This window comes from Ctenopharyngodon idella, chromosome 16 (assembly GCF_019924925.1).
Source record: "Ctenopharyngodon idella isolate HZGC_01 chromosome 16, HZGC01, whole genome shotgun sequence".
Taxonomy (NCBI): Eukaryota; Metazoa; Chordata; class Actinopteri; order Cypriniformes; family Xenocyprididae; genus Ctenopharyngodon; species Ctenopharyngodon idella.
Window position 1 is genome coordinate 5360374 of NC_067235.1, and position 21503 is coordinate 5381876.

A 21503-nucleotide genomic window follows, 5' to 3' on the forward strand; every position below is an offset into this window, starting at 1 on the left:
ACATTAAATGTAATCAAGGTAATTTGTTTACCATGAAAGATCATTTCATTTCGTTTGATTTGATTTTCGCGCTTCCTGTAAGGGATGTCAGTACAGCAGTTTAAATAAATTAGCTCACTTCCAATTACCCATTGACAAATTACCAACAAAACCTTAACAAAACTATCAAAGCCTCTCTTCTGAACATAAAGATGTGATTAAAAACGCAAACTTTCATAAGAGCTCAGTATATTAGCCAAACAGTTCTGAAAACGGTTATGCTAACGAACTTTTTCGAAGAAAATAAACTATTTCAGTAAAGTAAATATTCGACAGAAGCGTGTCAATTACAGGTAAGAAACGTATCCAGAACAGTTTTATATTATTTATGTGATTTTGGGGACTAAACTCACCCGAAAGCAGAGAAAACAACAGCGAGAGACGGAGATTTTGCAGCTTGTCCGTTACTGCTGTGCCGCCCGTTACCATGGTAACTCCTCCAGTGTTTGAATGTTTAAAACGCGCGCGCCCATTAAAACACGTCAAAGTCACGCAGTATTTACATAAATAAACATCTACCATTACCAGTTTATGACCTGATCCGTTTATTTTGCGGAGGACGAGATATGTTCAGATAATTTGGCTACTTACAAAAACTTTTCTGAGCTAAAGAAGCTGGGCTGACCTAGCATTCCGCTGCTCATCTGGCCCTTCGCCTCCGAGAAATTGTGATTACAAACTGCCTGTAGTAAACCGAGTGCCTTAGTAAGTTTTAAGTGTCACAGAATTAACAAAAGATTTTTCTAATTTACTTAAAGTGAAAACTTACCTGAAAACCACAGATGTCGCCGGAGTCGCCATTTCTCTCGTGGGTTGCAGAGATGAATGGTCACGCGCAAACAGATAAGCGCGGCATCGGCCTGCAGTCGTGATCCGACCCAAAGCCGACGAGCTGGAAATAGAGCACTGACTGAAGACACGCGCCTATGCCTGGCCGATCCTTATTAGATGTTACAGATATGAGGCCGACGTTCCGCTCTGGGGCCGACATCGGCCACATGTATGTGTGCTATCTGGGCCATGTGTAATCACAAGGTAATGTGTCTTTTGGTATTAATATTTATTTATACATTTATTTAATTATTTATGTATTTCTTTCTTTATTTATTTGACAAAGAGTTTATTGTACACTGAGTCATTATCACCACTTAAGACTGAAGTTTTAAAAGAATATACAACTGTTGCCACTAGAGGGAGTCCGTTGTGGGTTGCTATGGTGATGCGCGTTGTGTTTACTTCAGACGCTACAAGCTGCGTTTGAGGAAAGCCCCTGATCTTTTCTTGTGTTTACTTCTCCTGATAATTCAGGTATATATTCATAAAAAAAATGAAAATATGTGCCATTGCCATTATAAGACATGTCAGTTCACATTTCCTATGTGTTTAAAACTAATAACTTGTTTGTGTTAAATGTGAAAGTAATTACAGGGTAAAACGGTTGATTGTTGTGATTGTAATCAATTCACATGTAAATAATACATTTTATTTCAGTATGCGCTAATTTACCAATATAAAAATGACTCAGAAGTGTATATTTGTTCAGACTTAGAGTAGTGTATATGTGTTATGAGAGTGACGGTGATCATTTTGTACAGTAAAACAGTTTCATTTTAAAAGATACTAATATAACAGTTAAGACAACTGATGTGTGAATAGTGTATATTTTGTGACATTGATAATTATAAAGTCAAAATGATATGATGTTAATAAAGAGACGCTACAAGCTGCGTTTGAGGAAAGCCCCTGATCTTTTCTTGTGTTTACTTCTCCTGATAATTCAGAGGTTTTGTAATCTGTTTACGTGTTCCACGCCCGGGACTCGTAACACTGCTGCTTAAATATTAGGAATTGCTGTAGCTCTATTATACGAAAAAGGAGTGAAGCCCATTTCACTTAGAGTTTAACAAGCTATATTTCTGTATCCTTACAACATATCTGCTTCCTACTCCGAATGCGATGCATGTACGCTAGCTGCTAATGTGCATGGTGATCACTGTAGGTTGGGAGTTGACATGATTTGAACCTCGTGTATGATACTTGAAGAAATTGAAAGCAGACTACGCAAAGCATTGTGCGATATCATAAGAAAACCTGTTTACTTATCTTAGATGTTGAATTTCGGAGGATTTCTGAAAGCATTCTGCTCATAACAGCGCATCACATTGCGCAGCTTGTAGATCGCAGGCTAGGGTACGATATATATGGTTGCGTGGATTTGGAATTACTTCTGATTGGATGGTGCCGCGGCATAGAAAGAACCAATCAGCGCTCGGTTAGAGTTTCATGACTGAACTTTGTATTAATCCATTGTAATTAATTCACAATATATGTGCATAATTCCCTTTCTGGTCAATTTATATTATAATTGATCATAACGCGTTATGATTTAATTATACATATATTTCATCCATAATTTGAGCTAATTAATTAATTCATTGTAATTCGTTACATTTGCTCTTATCATTAGATCAGTCTTCCTAGCATTGTTCGGGAAGCAGACACACTCTGTCAGTTTAAATCTAGACTAAAAACGCATCTCTTTAACCTGGCATACACATAATACATTATCAATTTATATTTTCACATCCGTTAAAGGATTGTTAGGCTGCATAAATTAGGTCAGCCGGAACCGGGAACACTTCCAATAACACCCAATGTACTCGTTACATCAGAACAAGAATGGCATCTACGCTAATATTAGTCTCTCTGTTTATCCAGAGGTTTACTGTAGTCAGCCGGATCTGGGCCGTATCCAGGTCAGATTGAGGACCTGCGCCTAGACACGACCACAACGCATCCCTGAAGTGTCAGCAGAGATTGTGTCAACTAGACCATCCCCTGTGAAGGCCTCATCGACACGACAGCCAGTGGCACAGATCAACAACAAACCATCCCATACCGGCTTGATGAATACGATCTTGTACTAGATGGAACTGGATTAAATATTTTGACTGTTGCGATCCCAATCTGACTTATGACCTGTAATGCTGCCTGAATCATAATCATGTACTGTTCGTTTTTGGCCAGAGGAGAACTGGCCCCGACTGAGCCTGGTTTCTCTATTTTGCACTCTTGACATTTTAGAGTGTCACCCCTTCATTGCTGTGCACTTTTTGTCTGCACAGTGGCTGATTTGTAGTTTGTACCACCAAAAGATTGAAAGAGTTTTCACATTTTTTTCGTATTTCCCATTCATTTCCTATGTCGGTCATTTTTGACCACGAAGGAGCCAACTGTGACTATTTTTTTACGACCCTTAACATATCCGAATCATGTCCATGATTTTTTTGTGCATAATGCGACAAAAGTCACAAAGTGTCATCCCATTCCGATGAAGCAAAACATTTTTACATTTCAAAACGTAAAATTTTTCGGTCATTTTTGACCGAAGAGGACCGGAGGGTTATATGTATCAATATATAGCCATACATGGTCAATGCATATATTGCAGTATATTGAAAAATACAAGCACTAGTTTCCCATATGGAAATGTATTATGTAATATATCACATTATATTTTGCAGTATATTCCCATATATTTTTTTTCCATAAGGGTTGTCAGACTTTCCACACAATGCCATGTGTGGCATTGTGTGTCCTATCAGTTTGTTTTTTTTCTTCTTCTTCTTTCCTATTTTAACCCACGTTCAGTTCCTTGTCAGTAAAGTGACCTTCTACAGCATCATATGTGTAACTCATTATCAAGTTTTTATCAGTTTTTTGGTCAAAGACTCCAAGTGAACTGTGATGTTGCTGTAAAATTGGCAGCTGCTGGTAATTGATCATTAGGTTTTTGGATGGTATTTGGATCATGGATAATCCCATCATTTCCTTCTTAACTTCCTCAATAAGATGGACATTTCAAGTCTCATCCATCCCTCAAACTCTGATTACTGACTCATGTCGTGAATAGAAATTGTGCATAGACCTTGTGATCAGATTCTCTGATTATTTCACAGATATATCTACAGTTAAAGGGGTCATGAATTGAGAAATCAAATTTTCCTTGACAAATAACAGGTCATCATACTACAAAAATATCCTGTAAATTTCAGAACTGAAGTCTTCCTTGTTAAGGCCAGTTCACACCGCACAGACAAACGGCAATAAACACCAACAAACTTGTCTGTTGGAGTTTGTTGGATCAGTGTGATACCCCTATCGGCGTCTGTTGCCATTGGTCAGAGTTTGTTTTCACCCGACTGAACATGTTTAATCAGCGTTTGTTGGCTAGTGGAATGTCTCAGCAGTGTGGTATGATTTTCCAACAAACTACAACAAACTCTAAGGTCATTTCGTGGGGGCTTTTTGAACTCTCCAGACAGTCGACACCTTCGAGTCATGGCTTGACCAATGAGAAAGGTGCAATTCTCTGGCGGGGGATTTCCTTTGTTTGAAAATGAGTTCATTTGCCTGGGTTTGTAGGTTTGTGTCCATTTATACTCTGATAAATGTAACAAACATACAATGCATTCTATGATATTTTGATGTCCACCAACATGTGAGTCATTAAACAAGGAGTAATTTGATAGTAAACATCACCTAGATGAAATACATTATCTCATAGTTCTAACTTTCAGGCATGCATAACACATGTACCGGGGAAATGCATGTTCATTCATTTAGACGAGGTTGTCAATGAATTAATGGCAAAGAATCCAGTTTTATAGACAATGTATGGTTCTAGTGGCCTGTCTCCTAAGTGTCTTTGAAATGTGTGTAAAGAGCAAATGGTGCAGATGGGGTGATAGCACTCAGTGGGGGAGCCAGACCTTATGGGGCCTGCATGGGTGATTGCCTTTTACAATTGTGTTTGATCGCTCCAGACGCTACACCTAATTTGACTTATTTCTTACTTAAACCAAAAAAAAAAAAAAAAAAAAATTGTAAATAATTATTTTATTTCAAATGTTTCAGCCATGTTTTGTTGAGATCTTTTTCATTCAAATTCATTTTTACTGCAAATAATAACTGATCTGATGTCAGCCACTGAAACATCAACTGCAAACAATTAAATGAAATCTCTCAAGATCTCAGCAGAGGATGATTAAACAACTCAAAAAAAAAAAACCTTTGCCAATTTCACTTATTTATTTATAATTGAAAATAAGATTTTTTTAAAGTCATCATTTTGGTGAATAGTGTTTCCTTTAGTTGTGCTCTTGATCCTTGAATTTTCCAGTTAACATTTTTTTTGGCTGCTTTAACACTGTTTAGAAAACATGCTTGTTGTGTTAAAGAAAGACAGAAATCAGATGCTTGTTACTTATGAATAATATAAGCATCATAAAGTAGTTTTCTTCACTGATCACATCTGAAACCTCATCACTGTTTGATAGGGTTTAGTGCTATTAGTGTCTCTGAATGTTCTACTGATCTTGTGATACTGCAGCATTTGCTCCATCAGTGTCATGACAATCTGATCATTTGAAGAATTTTTAAAAAAACATGCTGGAGAGTAAGTTCTTAGAATGGCTTAACTTGAAGTGCTGTAAAAAAAAAAAAAAAAAATTGAAAAAAAATATTATTTTAAGGTACTTTATTATATGCTGCCATATGGCAACAACGTACAATAGTGGAAATAACTTAGAATAAGTGTAAGTGTATATAGTTAATATTTTTCCTCAGAAATGTTGTTTGTATTGAATCAATTGGTGCTATTATAAGCTTTAGCAGTAATTATAAACAACACCTTATAAATATTTTCCAACATCTTGTGCTTTTATTTATTCCATTCTCTTTTGCTGGATAATGCTTTATATTCTTTGAATTTCATTATGGTTTCATGAATATTACTTAAATTGCAAATTTAGAGAGTTAAAAACAAATATAATACTGTTCATCATGTATCATAAAACATTGACATAAAACCAAAAACATTGCAGTTCATGAAAATTCAACATTATGCAATCTTATGAGAGGAAGGTTATGAACATGAACCCCCCATAATCCTTGAAACCTCACCTTTTTTCTGTACGAAACTTCAAAACACATTTTTTTAAGAGGTGAGGCACAGGTACACATCACATTTGGTGCACTTCACCCTAACAATACACTTACAGCCACTTGCACCTGCCTTTTTGAGACACCATGGTAGGCCAGTGGTTGGTCTGGTCCAGTAGTACTGGCTGTGGTGACAGTGGGCAGGCAGGTCTCCGATGTTGATTTAATCCATAATACAAATGCCATGGCAGTCCTTAACATACGACTAATCAACATTATATCACTAGCATTAATGTTGTTATTGTTACAGCTTAACAGACTGCAGCTGACCTTTGCTAGCTAGCTAACCTATTACAATAATGTCATTCCATTATTGCACAGTGTTGCCACTTGGCAACACAGACATTTTATCGATTTACCAAAAACTATTTTCATAAAAACTGGTGAATTCAGAGTGGTGAATATGTCATCATAACTTACCTGAGATGATGTTTTTTGTGAATGTGACATGGGCGGGTCCTTGTTTGTTACTGACGTTTTAGTTTGCTTTCAGCAACTACCGACAAGAGACGGCAGTCTGTCAGAAATCGCGCCACAGAAAAAAAATTGCATGTCATGTGACTTAACCAAAGCACATCATTGGATAAACTAAGGTCTTCTCTTACCAACAAAAAAAAATGAAGAGGGTTAAGAATCAGCGTATTAATCTCAGCAATGGAGACAATCAACAAAAAGCTTCATGCTGCAGTGCATTCTGGGTGCACCAATCAAAACTCATTCATGGCTCCCAGCATGCATTGCGGCATGAATTTTAGTAGCTGTTTTGTCACCATTATTAAGGTTTGTATGATGAGTGTTGATGTCAAAGTGTGTCTAAATACCCAGTTTGAAATTATTGCATAAAAAATGATTCTGATATTCTCAGTTGTGTAAGTATTAATGCACTAGTGCTTCCAGCTAAATTTTAGTTACAAGAAAATATTTTCATAATTCAATAGGGCGTCAACCTTATTAGGGCCCGAGCACCGGTGGTGTGAGAACCTTATTGTAATTGCTCGGTCAAATCTTCTTCTTTTCGGAAATGAATTGTATTTTTGAGGGCCTAAACATGCTCAAAAACTCATGAAACTTTGCACACACATCAGAAGTGGTGAAAATTTACATCTGATATGGGTTTCAGAATTAGGTGTGGCAAAATGCCTTGATAGCGCCACCTACAAAATTTCAATTAAGCGCCCTTTGTACTACGTTTCACAGACTAATATGAAATTCGGTAGACACATGTAACAGTCCAATACCTACAAAAAAAGTCCCTGGGAGCAAAATCTGAAAACCCAACAGGAAGTGAGATATTTTGAATTTTCTCTGCAAAATTTTTGCAGTTTTTTCCATTTCCAGACGTTGTACTTTAACAGACTCCTCCTAGAGCTTTAAACAGATCAACATCATATTTGGTCAGACTAATCTAACGGCCTTTGTGACCTTTAAAGTGCCCCTATTATGGATTTTTGAAAATTACCTAAGTGAATGAAAACATCCTGCAAAGTTTTAAATCTGAAAATGCACCATATATTAAGTTGTCTCTCAAAAGTAAGAGTCGACTCTGAGTCAGTTAAACGAGTCGTTTGTAAAACGAATCCCAAGCCGTTTCATTGTGACATCACAGCGAAACATTGGCATATTGCCCGCCCACTTATTGCTCACGCAGACGCCAGGGAAAATTCATTTTTTCAACAGCAGTACAGTCTTTTGTTGTGTTCCCGTCATTTACTGACGACTGCTTCTCAAACTTCAGGGAGTTTAACGCAGGATTCACAAAATGCTTGGTCTTGAAATATGGATCAATGCCCAGTTTATTTGGACCAGCTTGTGTCGTGGCAAATTCGATGTCTCTGTGTCCCTTCAGTTCTGGTCTCGAAGAAAAACTCACAGAGTCGTAGTTCCAGCTCTCAGAAGTATTTAACTTTATTGTCAAGCAACAAAGTGAGATGCCAGCTCCACATCTGAATCTCTCTTAGCTGGGGCACAGTTTTTATACATTTTTCTTATCTCTTAAAACACACCAAAGTAATATCATTGGATGGTAATATCCACCCTTACATTTTCCCATATTCTCACTTGCAGGTGCTCTCCCCCCACACGTCTTTCCCATGTACTCGCCGACCTTTCTACCATAGTCATTTCACTAATATGATTTCAGGTGTTGCTTATGTAAGAGACAATTTTCTTAGTAAGGGTGACCAACTTCTAGCTACTGTACATCTTTTGACTTAATTTCTCATGGGCCTTCTGCCAATTTGATGGTCAACCCTTTTCCCATGGGCCAAATGAAACAGTATATCAAACCAGTCAATACACCCCAGAGGCAAGAAGCCTTCATATGACGCACTTAACAATGGTCTTGTTCATTTCACAGCCACCTGTTGTCTGGTGGAAAATTACCAACAAAATATGCTCAGTGGCCAAGTAAACTTGTCTGATCCTTACAGTTACATAGGCCAAGAGGCCTCAAAACACTTCTAGCTTTTATAGTAAGCAAACTAATTCTACAATTGTTTTCTATAGGATGGATAAAATACTCCATCACTTGCTCCTCTGAATCTCAACATATAAGTATGATTAATATTTGATGTTTATATTTTCTAGCGATCGTTCAAAATTCGTAGTTTTGTATGTTATGTTGTGTAACGTACACCCTAGTCTGTCTGTCTCCTGCTAACCGGCTAACTCACGTTTCTGTAGTTCTGCTATTCAGATGTGTGTCCAATATTGTCTAAAAATGTGTCGATTAATGCAGCTTGTCTGTCTTATTACTTGGAGTAATGATCAAGGATGGAGTACGACTTTTGTTTACAAAGTGTAATGCATTATCAGCTATTCACGTTTGTGCTTGGCTAACGTGGGAGTTTACAACATAGCTGTGGGCCCAGTTTGCTTACATAACTGTAAAACAAACTGTTTATTTCCTCTGTGTTTACAGTAGTATGGAGCTCTATCTGTATTGTAATAGGATGTTAAGATGTTAGTCCATGCTAACCAGTTGAAGTATTCTCTCTGTAAACAGTAAACACTCACTGTAATGTCAAACAATGATATAGACATTTTTCTATGACGAAAAAGTATGTACACATCTGGCCTAAATGTTCCCACAGGTGCACCTACATTAAAGTGTAACAGTGACACTGCTATCACGTCTTATAAATAATGCAAACTAAGCTGACACTTACCATAGAGAAACATCATACTCCAGTCGTGATTGCGAATCAGTTTCTGGTTGATCGACTACTTCAGATGTTTCATCATCGGACTCGGGCTCGAATTGATACCGTAAAATCGATGCTATCCTTTCTGTCCATACATTGTATACAATGTCTTGCGAATTGATAGCTGTCATTCAGTTATGGCAATGGGGGCGCGGTGCGTGCAGTAGACCAATCACAGAGGATTGGGCCATCTGACCAATCAGAGCAGTGTAGGCTCACGGAAAGGAGGGGTTTAGAGAGACTGATTCTTTGAACTGCTTCTAACGAATCGTTTACCAATCTTTGGTGAACTGAGGTGAAATTAAATGTACATTATGAGAAAACGAGAGTATTTTTTGACCTTGCATGGATGTAAACCTGTTGTAGGAGACTGTCCGGGGCAGCCTGACAAAATTCGATGTTTCGCCATGAAACAGGAAGTTGTTGTAACTCGGGCAAATAATGTCGGATCTGCCCCAAACTTCACGTTTTATGGCCTGAAGACATCTACATGGCAATATTCAGTTACAGTCATAGCGCCACATGCGGGCAACAGGAAATTAACTCCTCATAGAGATTTAACCAGAACCTACATGGTCAGTCTAATCTTAAGGCCTTAGCGATGTTAAATTTTGAAGATCTTGAGTTTTCGTTGAAGGGCGTGTCCGTGGCGGCCTGACAAAGTCTGATGTTTCGCCATGAAAGAGGAAGCTGTTGTAACTCAGGCATACAGTATCCGATCTGCCCCAAACTTCACATGTGTGAAGAGTCCTGGCCTGAAGACATCTATATGCCAATATTCAGTTAGTCATAGCACCACCTGCTGGCAACAGGAAATGGCATGCTTTGCACTGTAATTCACTCCCAGAAACACATTTCCATATGCCATGAAGTACCAAACATGCTAGAAACACGTTAAATCATGCAACACTTGGCTAAGTGCTAAAGTATGTGATTAACGCCACAAAACAGAAAGTTATTGTAACTCAGGCATACAATGTCCGATCTGCTCCAAACTTCACATGTTTGATAATAGTCCTGCCCTGAAGACATCTACATGGCAATATTCAGTTATATTTCAGTCAAAGCGCCACCTGTTGACAGCAGGAAGTATGTCACGTCAAAATGATTTTGCCATATTTCTCCTGTATTTACTCGCTTACATGCATGTCTCCCACTATTCACTGTTTTCCTAAGGCCACCGGGTGGTGGTGGCCCCGGGTGCGAGGGCCCTTTCATCGCTGCTCGCAGCTTTAATTATTACTGTATTTGCTCAGAAACAGTCATTTAAACAGTAATTTTATTCACTGTACAACAAGTATTTCAATGTGGTAAAATCAGACAACTTCAGCTGATCTACTTTATCAAAGCACAAGTGAGGTTAATGAAACACTGTTGCAATCAGTGTAAAAAGTCATTTAAGAAAAGCCAAGGGTCAAGTGCGTGACTAAAGCAAATTTTCCATTAATTAGAGCTAAACTTTTTAATTCTCAGAAACAACTTATTAAAGAAATAAAGAATCTGTAATAAGTGAAGCTGGTAAAGCTGTTTTTGGAGTTGTTTAATCATCCTCTGCTCAGATCTTGAGAAATATAATTGATTTGATTTGCAGTTGATATGTTTCAGTGGCTGACATCAGATCAATTATTATTTGCAGTACACTGTAAAAAAGAATTATTGGTTTAACTTAAAAAAGTAAGTTACCTGGTTGCCTTAAAATTTTGAGTTTATTAAAATAAAAAAATTGAGATAATACAATGAAGGGGATTGGTTTAATCAACAGAAATATTATGTTATATGAACTACATTAATTATTGTTAAGTTGATTTGACAAAAGAAAAAAAATGTTTTTTAAATCATGAAAATAAAATAATGGAGTCTATGGCAGCCCATAGAACCGGTATAAAGTTGTGAAATTTGGCACACTGATAGAGAACAGTCCAAATATTATAATAGCAAATTTGGAGTCTCTAACTTAATCCCATAGCACCACCAACTGTCCAAAATTTCACTTACATTTATAACTTTTTCGAACTCCTCCTAGACGGTTTGTCCTAATTTAATGAGAATTGAACCAGATTATCTACAGACCGTGCTGACTAAAATATATCAAAAGCTTTTTGATAAACCCAACCGTTCTCAAATAAAGCAGAAACGAATTCGACAAAGAGCACGCCAAATTGCACATGAGGCTATATCTCTGCAATGCTTTAGCGTATTAAGACCAAACTTGGTACATGTCAGAGCAAGCATAACCTGAGGCTACATGAAAATATGGAAAATGTCTAATTTTGCTTATACTGTAACTTCTGAATGATATGCCCAAAAATCATGTGGTCTTGTTAGATTTGGGGCAGCATGCAGAGTCGAATGGTATCCAATTTTTACTTACCATATCAGCCATTTTGAATTTTGTGCTAAAATGCAGTATTTTATGAACACATTAGCGTATCGTTACGAAACTCGGTATGGGCTATTAGCACAATGTCCTGAAGGAGCCTGAGAAGTTTCGAGCCACCTTGTGGTGAAATCAAATATTCACATGCTTATAACTTTGGATTTGGTTGACTTATTTTCACGGGAGTCATCTCATTAGATTTCTGAATCCTTGCAGAGTCCAGTGATACCAAACATGCTAAGTTTCGCCTTATGATTTGTGCAACGTTGTGATTTAGCATTTAAAAAACTTTCACAAATATATTCAAAACTGTTTGTCCAATTGAGACAAAACCACTGTGGGAAAATAGGAAACATAGGTCGTTGACTAAGTGTAAATGGCCAAATGTCAAAATTTTGATAGTAAGTGGCAAAAAAAAAATGCAATCAAAGTCAGATGTGGGTAATTTTTTATGTGCTCATAAATATAAATGTCTATAACTTCTAAACGAAATAGGATATTTTTACCGAATTTGACATGTTTATGTATGGGGGCACTCTGAGGACACACAAAAAAATAGCGCTATAATTGAACAAAACATATTTGGTTCTAACTACAGTACCGTTGGTCTGATTGACATGCAGTGTCTTTGTCTCAGTTGCTATCATAGACCATTATGACACTGTACCTTGAAAAACATGGCCATCATTTTAATTACAAAATGACAAAAATGATCCAAAGATGTAACTGCAATGGTTTCATCCCAACTTATTCTACTACCCAGACAGCAACATAGTGTGGCCCAGATCCGGCCCACATCTGGTACATGTGGACTACATGTGGCCGACACTATGTTGCTGTCAGGGTAACCCTAACAGTCTACTAATTCTCTAATGAGAGTTAGAGGACGTGTTGTTGCAAAGTTACTCATAGTTAGTAGCATGTCTAAAGTGGACCCTCAAAATAGTGTAACCAGATTTTTTTTAATGCTTTTGAGTCTCTTCTGCTCACCAAGGCTGCATTTGTTTGACCAAAAATACAGTAAAAACAGTGATTTAAAATAACTGTTTTCTACGTGAATTTATTTTAAAATGTAATTTATTCCTGTTATCAAAGCTGAATTTTCAGCATCATTACTCCAGTCTTCAGTGTCACATGATCCTTCAGAAATCATTCTAATATGCTGATTTGCTGCTCAAGAAATATTTCTTATTATCAATGTGCGTCTGTCCATTTAAACTTTACAGATAAAGCTGCAGAACTGATAAAAGAACAACATCTGTGAGGAGTTTTACTGCATCAGCGTCTGTTATACTGCACCAACACTCACAGCTGAGCGGACAATCACTTCTAAATGCTGCATTTGAATTGAGGTAGCAAACAGGATGTAGAATTTAGAGAAGTAACATTTAATATGCAATGGAATTTCAAAGTAGTTTTTGAACATATTTCGTTTTGCACTATGAATTACCCATAAACATCATACACAACGTATTTCCAGAAACATTAGATGATAAGAATCAATGTTTATAGAGTTTTGTATTTAAAGGGATATTTATGGAAGCTTGTTTCCACCATGAAATAAAAAATAAAGGTAATTGCGACTTTTTATCTCACAATTCTGACTTTATATAACGCAATTCTGACTTTATATCTCACAACTGAGTTTATATCTCGCAATTCTGAGGGAAAAAAAAGTCAGAATTGACAGTTAAAGTCAGAATTGCTTGATAAAAACTCAATTGCAAGAAAAAGAATTGCGAGACAAACTCACAATTGCGTGTTAAATTGTCCAATTGTGAGGGGAAAAAGACGTTTTTTCTTAAAATTGTGAGTTTATAACTCACAATTCAGAGAAAAAAAAAGTCTCATAAGTCTCGAGAATTCTCACAATTCTGACTTTATAACAAACAATTCTAACTTTATAACTCGCAATTGCAGTTTAAATCTCGCAATTCTGAAAAAAAAAAGTCAGAATTGTGAGATAAAAAGTTGCAATTACCATTTTTATTTTTTTATTTAGTGGCAGAAACAAACTTCCATAGATAGTTCACCCAAAAATGAAAATTCAGTCATCATTTACTCACCCTCAAGTTGTTCTAAACCTGTATGTATTTCTTTCTTCTGTTGAACACAAAAGAAGATATTTTGAAGAATGTCGGTAACCAAACAGTTACTGGACCCCATTGACTTCCATAATATGGAAGAAAAAAAAAAGAAAAAAATACTATGGAAGTCAATGAGAAAATGATGACAATTTTCATTTTTAGGTGAACTTTCCCTTTAATGTGCAAAATTCCAATTCAGTAAATGTCCATAATTTTCAGTAAATTGATTTAATCGTCCTGTCTTTCCAATTCAACATCCTGTTAGGCCAATTAAATTCAAATTCCAAATCATCAACTGAAAGGGAGCCTATTCTTCAAAAAAGAAGCTCTTAAAATGAGAAAAAGGAAAACATGCCACTGCTTCTGCTTTATAGACAACAACGAACCTGACCAACACATCTGATCTGGACGTATTTCTGAGCAACTTTCTGACACATTGTATCATGGGGATCAAAATGTCACATGGCATTAAAAAAGAGGCAGTGCAATCAGTACACAATCACAGTCAGAGACAGACAGACGAGACTGCCTTTGTGCGCGCGCATGTGTGTGTGTGTTTATAGGGCAAACTTACCCTCCTCATTGCCAACTCAAAATTCAAAGCATGTGCGTGTACGGCAGAGACACAGTGTGGGACCGCTTGTGCAAGAAGTGTGCAATTGTGCGTGATTTCAAAGTGAACACATTTCAACAATGTCCGTCTGTCTGTCTGTGTGCTACGTCGTTTCTGTCTCTCTCCTGTATCCTCACATTATGGCTTATAACTTCCATTCTCACAATGCATCCTTCTCTCTTTCTCTAGATCCCCCTGTGTCTCCATTCTGTCCGACCCTGCCGTCGATTTGGTTAAAAGAGTAAGAAATGGCAACAGTGAGTGAAGGAACTGACAGAAAAGCGGGATCACTCAGGGAAAGGAGGAAACATAGGCATCTCTCCGAAGTCATCGTTCCCGAAGCTGCCGGTCTGATCCAACATGGAGAGAACATCCTGAAGAAGAGAAAGAGAGGGATGTTAAAGGAATAAACCATGCAGAATAAGTCCAGTCATCATTTATTCACTCGCATGTTGTTCCAAACCTGTAGGATTTTATTTCGTCAGTGAAACACAAAAGAGGACGTTTAGCAGAATGTTCATGCTGCTCTTTTACAATCAACGAAAGTGAATGGGGATTGGTGCCACTGAGGCCCTGTTTCCACCTGGAATTAAGATGTGGTTTGGTCGATCGGATCACAAGTAGATGAGGGAGACGCATTCCTGTTTACACCTGTCTCTTTTGTCCACTTTCAACCACTTCTGCCCTGATTTCTTTGAGGGGAGGGTTTATGGTTTAAGGGTGGGTAAATATATGGGTTTTTCAGATCTTTCGATGTAATGGACAAAATAATCTTGTGCAATTTACATATGAACGTGCGGAACCCCGCACCTGACAAGCAGGGAAAAATAGTAGGCTTTAGCACGATTTAGCACATCGAAGAAACAAAATAGTAAATCATGCGCACGGTTTAACAAATCGAGGGAACGAAATAGTAAATAGTGCTCATGAATTACTTTTTTTCCTGCATGTCATGTGCTCCGTATGAACGTGACCGGAGACGATGGAAAAACATTGAAAAACATCTTCACACCAAACTTGGGTCTTCAGTCGACAAAGTTTAAATCCTGTCTGGCTAGCGTGCTTCCCATAATGTTAACACATTAGGTCAGTAGGCGGTCTTTAGTGGCTGTTCGAACACATTTGACCACATGAGCGTTTATAGTATGAAAGCAATCCGGTCAAATGCGTTTTCGACTACCTCTGGAAGCGGTCGAAAGTGGGCAAGCTCAAAACGTTTTATGCCCCATTTACACCTGTATTTAGTGTCGTCCACTTGTGATCCGATCGACCAAAACGCATCTTAATACCAGGTGGAAACAGGGCCTGAGCTTCAAAAATGACTAAAACAGCACAAATGTGACTTGTGTGATGGAGCTAAGCTTTTAGAGACCTGCACAAATAAAGGCACATTCACTATAACTATAACGATGAAGACTGATATAACGATGAGAGTTTTTATTTGAGGCTGTTCCTCACACTCACCGGAAACATCTCTGGCTGGTTGTTTTGAGACTGCGGGTGTGTGTCTGCAGTGCCTTGTGTGTGTGGCTGATTTTGCCACTGCTGCCACCCTGCAACTCCCTCTGCTGGCCTGGAGCTGAACTGCGCTCCCATCTGACTAACGTCGCCTAAACGAAAGAGCAAGAGCAAAACTGAGACCTGGAACAACGACAACTTTATTTTTCTAAATGTGCTGCAAAATATTTACCATATCCATTAGTTGAGGGGTTGGTGTGACTGTTTATTTGTTGGTAACTTGTGTTTGCCATTGAAACAGAAGCACCACCCATCTGGCCAAAGGAAGAGGAAGTGGAGGATGTAGGGGCGGAGCTGAAACCACCCATGTTAAACTGAGATGACTGACCTTTTCCAACTTGACCTGCCACCTGCTGGACAAAGAGAGTATTTACAACAAAAAATGGGCATTAACCCTGTCCTTACAGTGAAGGAATCAATTATATACATTGATTATGTATATAATCAATCATATACATTTGAACAGGTCACAATCCTGATCTGACCTGCATGTGCAAAAGAACAATAACAAAGTCAGCACACAGCATGGAATTATATGGAAGTAAACATGGAGGTTACTGAAGTCAGCATTTACATGTTCATTTATAAGGTTGTGTGCCGCGGAAGCCAGCAAATTTGTGCGCAGGTGACGAGGAGGATATTGTATATTTATACATTTATTTATCATACGTTATAGATTTATTTATCATACATTTATTCATTTAATTTTATTATTATTTTAAGGAATTTCATACAACCAAGATACACTATATTGCCAAAAGTTTTGGGACGCCTGCCTTTACGTGCACATGAACTTTAATGACATCCCATTCTTAATCCGTAGGGTTTAATATGGAGTTGGCCCACCCTTTGCAGCTATAACAGCTTCAACTCTTTTGGGAAGGCTTTCCACAAGGTTTAGGAGTGTGTTTATGGGAATTTTTGACCATTCTTCTAGAAGCACGTTTGTGAGGTCAGGCAGTGATGTTGGTGAGAAGGCCTGGATCACAGTCTCCGCTCTAATTCATCCCAAAGGTGTTCTGTCGGGTTGAGGTCAGGACTCTGTGCAGGCCAGTCAAGTTCCTCCACACCAAACTCTCTCATCCATGTCTTTATGGACCTTGATTTGTGCACTGGTGCGCAGTCATGTTGGAACAGGAAGGGGCCATCCCCAAACTGTTCCCACAAAGTTGGGAGCGTGAAATTGTCCAAAATGTCTTGGTATGCTGAAGCATTAAGAGTTCCTTTCACTGGAACTGAGGGGCCAAGCTCAACCCCTAAAAAACAACCCCACACCATAATCCCCCTCCACCAAACTTTACAATTGGCACAATGCAGTCAGGCAAGTACCGTTCTCCTGGCAACCGCCAAACCCAGACTCGTCCATCGGATTGCCAGACAGAGAAGCGTGATTGGTCACTCCAGAGAACACGTCTCCACTGCTCTAGAGTCCAGTGGCGGCGTGCTTTACACCACTGCATCCGGCGCTTTGCATTGCTCTTGGTGATGTAAGGCTTGGATGCAGCTGCTCGGCCATGGAAACCCATTCCATGAAGCTCTCTACACACTGTTCTTGAGCTAATCTGAAGGCCACATGAAGTTTGAAGGTCTGTAGCTATTGACTCTGCAGAAAGTTGGTGACTTCTGCGCACTGTGCGCCTCAGCATGCTCTGACTCCGCTCTGTGATTTTACGTGGCCTACCACTTCATGGCTGAGTTGCTGTTGTTCCCAATTGCTTCCACTTTGTTATGATTCCACTAACAGTTGACCGTGGAATGTGAGGAAATTTTGTGAATGGACACAAAATAACCTATCACGGTACCACGCTTGAATTCACTGAGCTCCTGAGAGCGACCCATTCTTTCACAAATGTTTGTAGAAACAGTCTGCATGCCTAGGTGCTTGATTTTATACACCTGTGGCCATGGAAGTGATTGGAACACCTGAATTCAATGATTTGGAGGGGTGTCCCAATACTTTTGGCAATGTAGTGTAGTTATAAATATTAGTTTATAAATTTAAAAATGGCAGTCAGCCAATTTAAGGTAGTCGATTTCTGCAAATGAAATTAGTTTTAATTGAGTGCTTGGTATTTTTACAGCAACATACTACAATGTAGATTACGGTAAAGAACTGTAAAATTAACAGTAAAATACTTTTTTGCCAGTATTTTACTGTAAATTCACATGACAATTTTTACAGTAATTAATGTTGATTTTTTTTATTGACAATTTTTGAAGTCCAATTTTTAACCAAAAAATTTTTTTTTTAATTTAAATTGTTCTTTTGTCAATTGTAAATAATTCTTTTATTTAAAATGTTTCAGCCATGTTTCGTTGAGATCTTTTTCATTCAAATTAATTTCTGCACTGTAAAAAATAAAAATTCTAAAAATTCATTCACTCAACTTTTTGAGTTATCTTTTTGCACTGAATCAGTTAAGTTGTATTTACATAGAATATGTAAATATATAGAAAGTATGTTCAACTTGCCTGTCACAGAACAAGCCTTGGTGGCTCCCTCCGATCGCCACCAGAGGGCACTATCACCAGAGTACTGACTTTCCTGTGGACTCCATTTCCCATTCTTCCCCGTACCTGGTGCTGATCACTCTCACACCTGTTTCTCATCGGTGGACTATTTAAGCAGCTCTCTCTCTGCTTTATGTGAAGTTTTGTTTTGCTGTGGCTGACAATCCTGAGCGTTTTCTTCCTGTGTATTGTGTTCCTCGTGCATGACCCTGGACTGTTCATCTTGTTACGACCCATTGCTGCCTGTCCCTGATTTATTGCTCTGTTTGTTTGGATTATCGCTTCACTGTCTGCTGCCTGCCCTGACCACGATACTGCTCTGCCTTGTTTGTACCTGTTACCGGTGATTGACCTTTGCTTGTTTGCACTACGATTGTTCACAATAAAGCCGCAGATGGATCCCAAATCCGATGACTCCTCGTTACATTGCCAAATTTAATGTTGTTTGAACTTCTAAAGTTTAGTTGGATTAACTTTATGAAAGTAAGGTGAACTTACTTTAAGTTTTCAGTACAAACATTCCCTGTAAAATGTTTTTTGTTCATTCAACTTAGCTTTTTGAGGTACTAATTTCCACTGATTTATTTAAGTTTTAATTACTTAGAATATTACAGTAAGTATTTTCAACTTGAAAAATGTAGTTATTTAAACTTACAGTTCAATAGTTTTCAAAACCAAAGTTCATGTTCATGTAACCTAATGTGGCTTATTTTATGAATTCAACCAAATAAATAATTATTTTATTTAAATAGTTCTTTCATGTCAATTGTAAATAATTTTTATTTCAAATGTTTCAGACATGTTTCAGTTGAGAACTTTATTCCCATTTAAATTAATTTCTACTGCAAATAATAACTGATCTGATTTCAACCATATCAGAAACATATCAACTGCAAATCAAATCAATTGCATTTCTCAAGATCTGAGCAGAGGATAATTAAACAACTCCAAAAACAGATTATTACAGACCAGTTTAACTTTATTTCTTTCATAAGTTGTTTCTGAGAATTAACAGAGGTTTAGCTCCACACTGTAAAAAATTGCTGTAAAAAAACGGCCAAATTTTGACAGTAACATGCTATTTTCTATTAAAACAGTAATATACTGTAGAAAACAAGGCATCACTGTAACTAAGTATAAGCATAACCATTTAACCGGGGCTCACCTTATTTGCTCAACTTCCAACAACACTTTTCAAGTTCAAGAGCTCAGGTGGTTGTGGTGGGGTTTTCTTTTCTGATCTCTATTAGCCTGCAACGTGTTACCATTTGTTAAAGCCACACATAATGCGTGTTCTAATTGGTATGTTTGAGCCTTTTGGCTCAGGCACACATAGTCATAGGCCACTAGAGTTAAGCCATTCGGTGTGGTAGCCCAGGCACACATAGTCTAATAGGCCACTAGAGCCAAGCCTTATGGCCCAAAATACTTAGTTTAGTGGCATGCATACACTGGTATGTAGGAACATATGTAGCTAACACCACATTGGTAAGTCACCAGGGACACCCCTCTAAAAGGGGGTACACTAGTTCACATAGGGCTACACTGCAAGATGCTTCATGTGCCTTATATGCACCTCATGGCAGCCCACATGTCTAACTAGATCTGCTTGGGGGGAATAATGCGTAGGCAGATCTAGTCCGCCAAGACCAAGCATATGCCCCATTTCTCATACTCAAAACTAATAGGGGTGTAAGAAAATATTGATACACTTGAATATCACAATATTATGTTTGGCGATACTGTATCGATTCTCAAAAACACTGTATCAATATTTATTTATTTATTTACATTTATTTATTTATTTATGACAGTGGTGACAGCAGAAAGAAAGCATCTGATCAAAGCGATGTGGATGTTTGCACCAGCTCTGTTCAGCATTTCAGTGAAGGCACATTTATTTAAATAGCACTTTATATAATAGATTGCTTTAAAACAAGCAGCTTTACAGTATTAAATATGAAAAGAAAAACAGTCATGCAGTCATGGAATGGATTATGACTTTCTGTTGTTAAATACTTTAGAAATTAAAAACTGCTATAATGTGAACCTTTAAAACATACACCTAAATAATCCTGTAGTCACTTTACTATTTTCCCTTTACTTAGATTGCACAAAAAAGTGATTAGTGATATAAATACAAATGATACTGTCTTGACTAAATAAAATATTTAATCAATATTTGTTTATTTGTCAGGTTTTATGCATATGCTTGTGTTCTTTATGACAGTTTTTTTTTTATAAAATTAGATCCTCTTTCTAAAAAAAATAGAAATATCACAATATATCGCCTTTCTTACAGTATCGCAATATATCATAATATATCGTATCATAACCCTATATTGTGATACGTATCGTATCGCCCGATTCTTGGCAATACACAGCCCTAAAAACTAATGGGCCAGGCACACATAGCTAGCATACACATGGTTCCTATGGCTCTTCTGAGCAGCAGCAGTAAATGTTTTGGCGGTAGATCTGCTGGTGGGTGAGGGTTGAATCGTCATCTTGCCTTCTGCGTGATGGGGGATTTTCTGACATACAGTACACTTGGCTTGTATTGTTCAAATATCATGTCACCTGCTCTGTTGGGGGGTAATTCATGTACGCTATATTATACAGCAGCAGCATGTCTTACTTGCTCACAGCTGCGTGTCGTGTACGTATTGGCAGTAGCAAGTCCCGTACTTGCTCTGCAGCAGCAGCAGCAGCAATAATCAACAGCAGCAGCAGCGTAGCAGATCTGTTCCGCCAAGACCAAACATATCAACATTGTCATACCCATTACCATGCCAAACACTCCGAGAGTTGTCATGACAGAACTGAACCTTAGGAGGAAAAGGCATACTGCTTAAAGTGTCTATGTAGATTTTGCTGCCTGTAGCCATTTGTTTTCTTTTGTCATTTATTATGTCAAAGTGAGCACAGAGTCAAGAGTGTATTTTTTTTTTTTTTTTTTTAATTTTTTTTTTTTTTTGTTTAGCTTCGTAATTTTGTTTGTATTTTTTTTCTTTTTACACTTACTGTGAATATGTACACTCCTACTTCTCCACTGGCATTTAATAAAAGTCCTGTTTGGATGATATCTGAGTACTGAGCCTATCTACCACCTCCCCTTGATCCCCACGGGACACTCTACGACACAGAAAAAA

At 37.8% G+C, this 21503-nt stretch overlaps 1 protein-coding gene across 3 annotated transcripts in view; it reads right to left on the reverse strand.

Annotated features, from left to right (window-relative positions):
- arnt (aryl hydrocarbon receptor nuclear translocator) overlaps positions 1-21503 on the reverse strand; it is a 153552-nt gene that overhangs the window by 21551 nt on the left and 110498 nt on the right. The window contains exons 19-21 of one of the 3 annotated variants that reach the window (XR_007925709.1): positions 16013-16190; positions 15787-15932; positions 809-14696 (exon numbers count right to left, since the gene is read on the reverse strand). The gene's annotated coding sequence lies outside the window, so the exon portion shown is untranslated. Of the gene's footprint in view, positions 1-808; positions 14697-15786; positions 15933-16012; positions 16194-21503 lie in introns of all 3 variants that reach the window. The other 2 variants (XR_007925708.1, XR_007925707.1) reach the window with 2 other exon arrangements.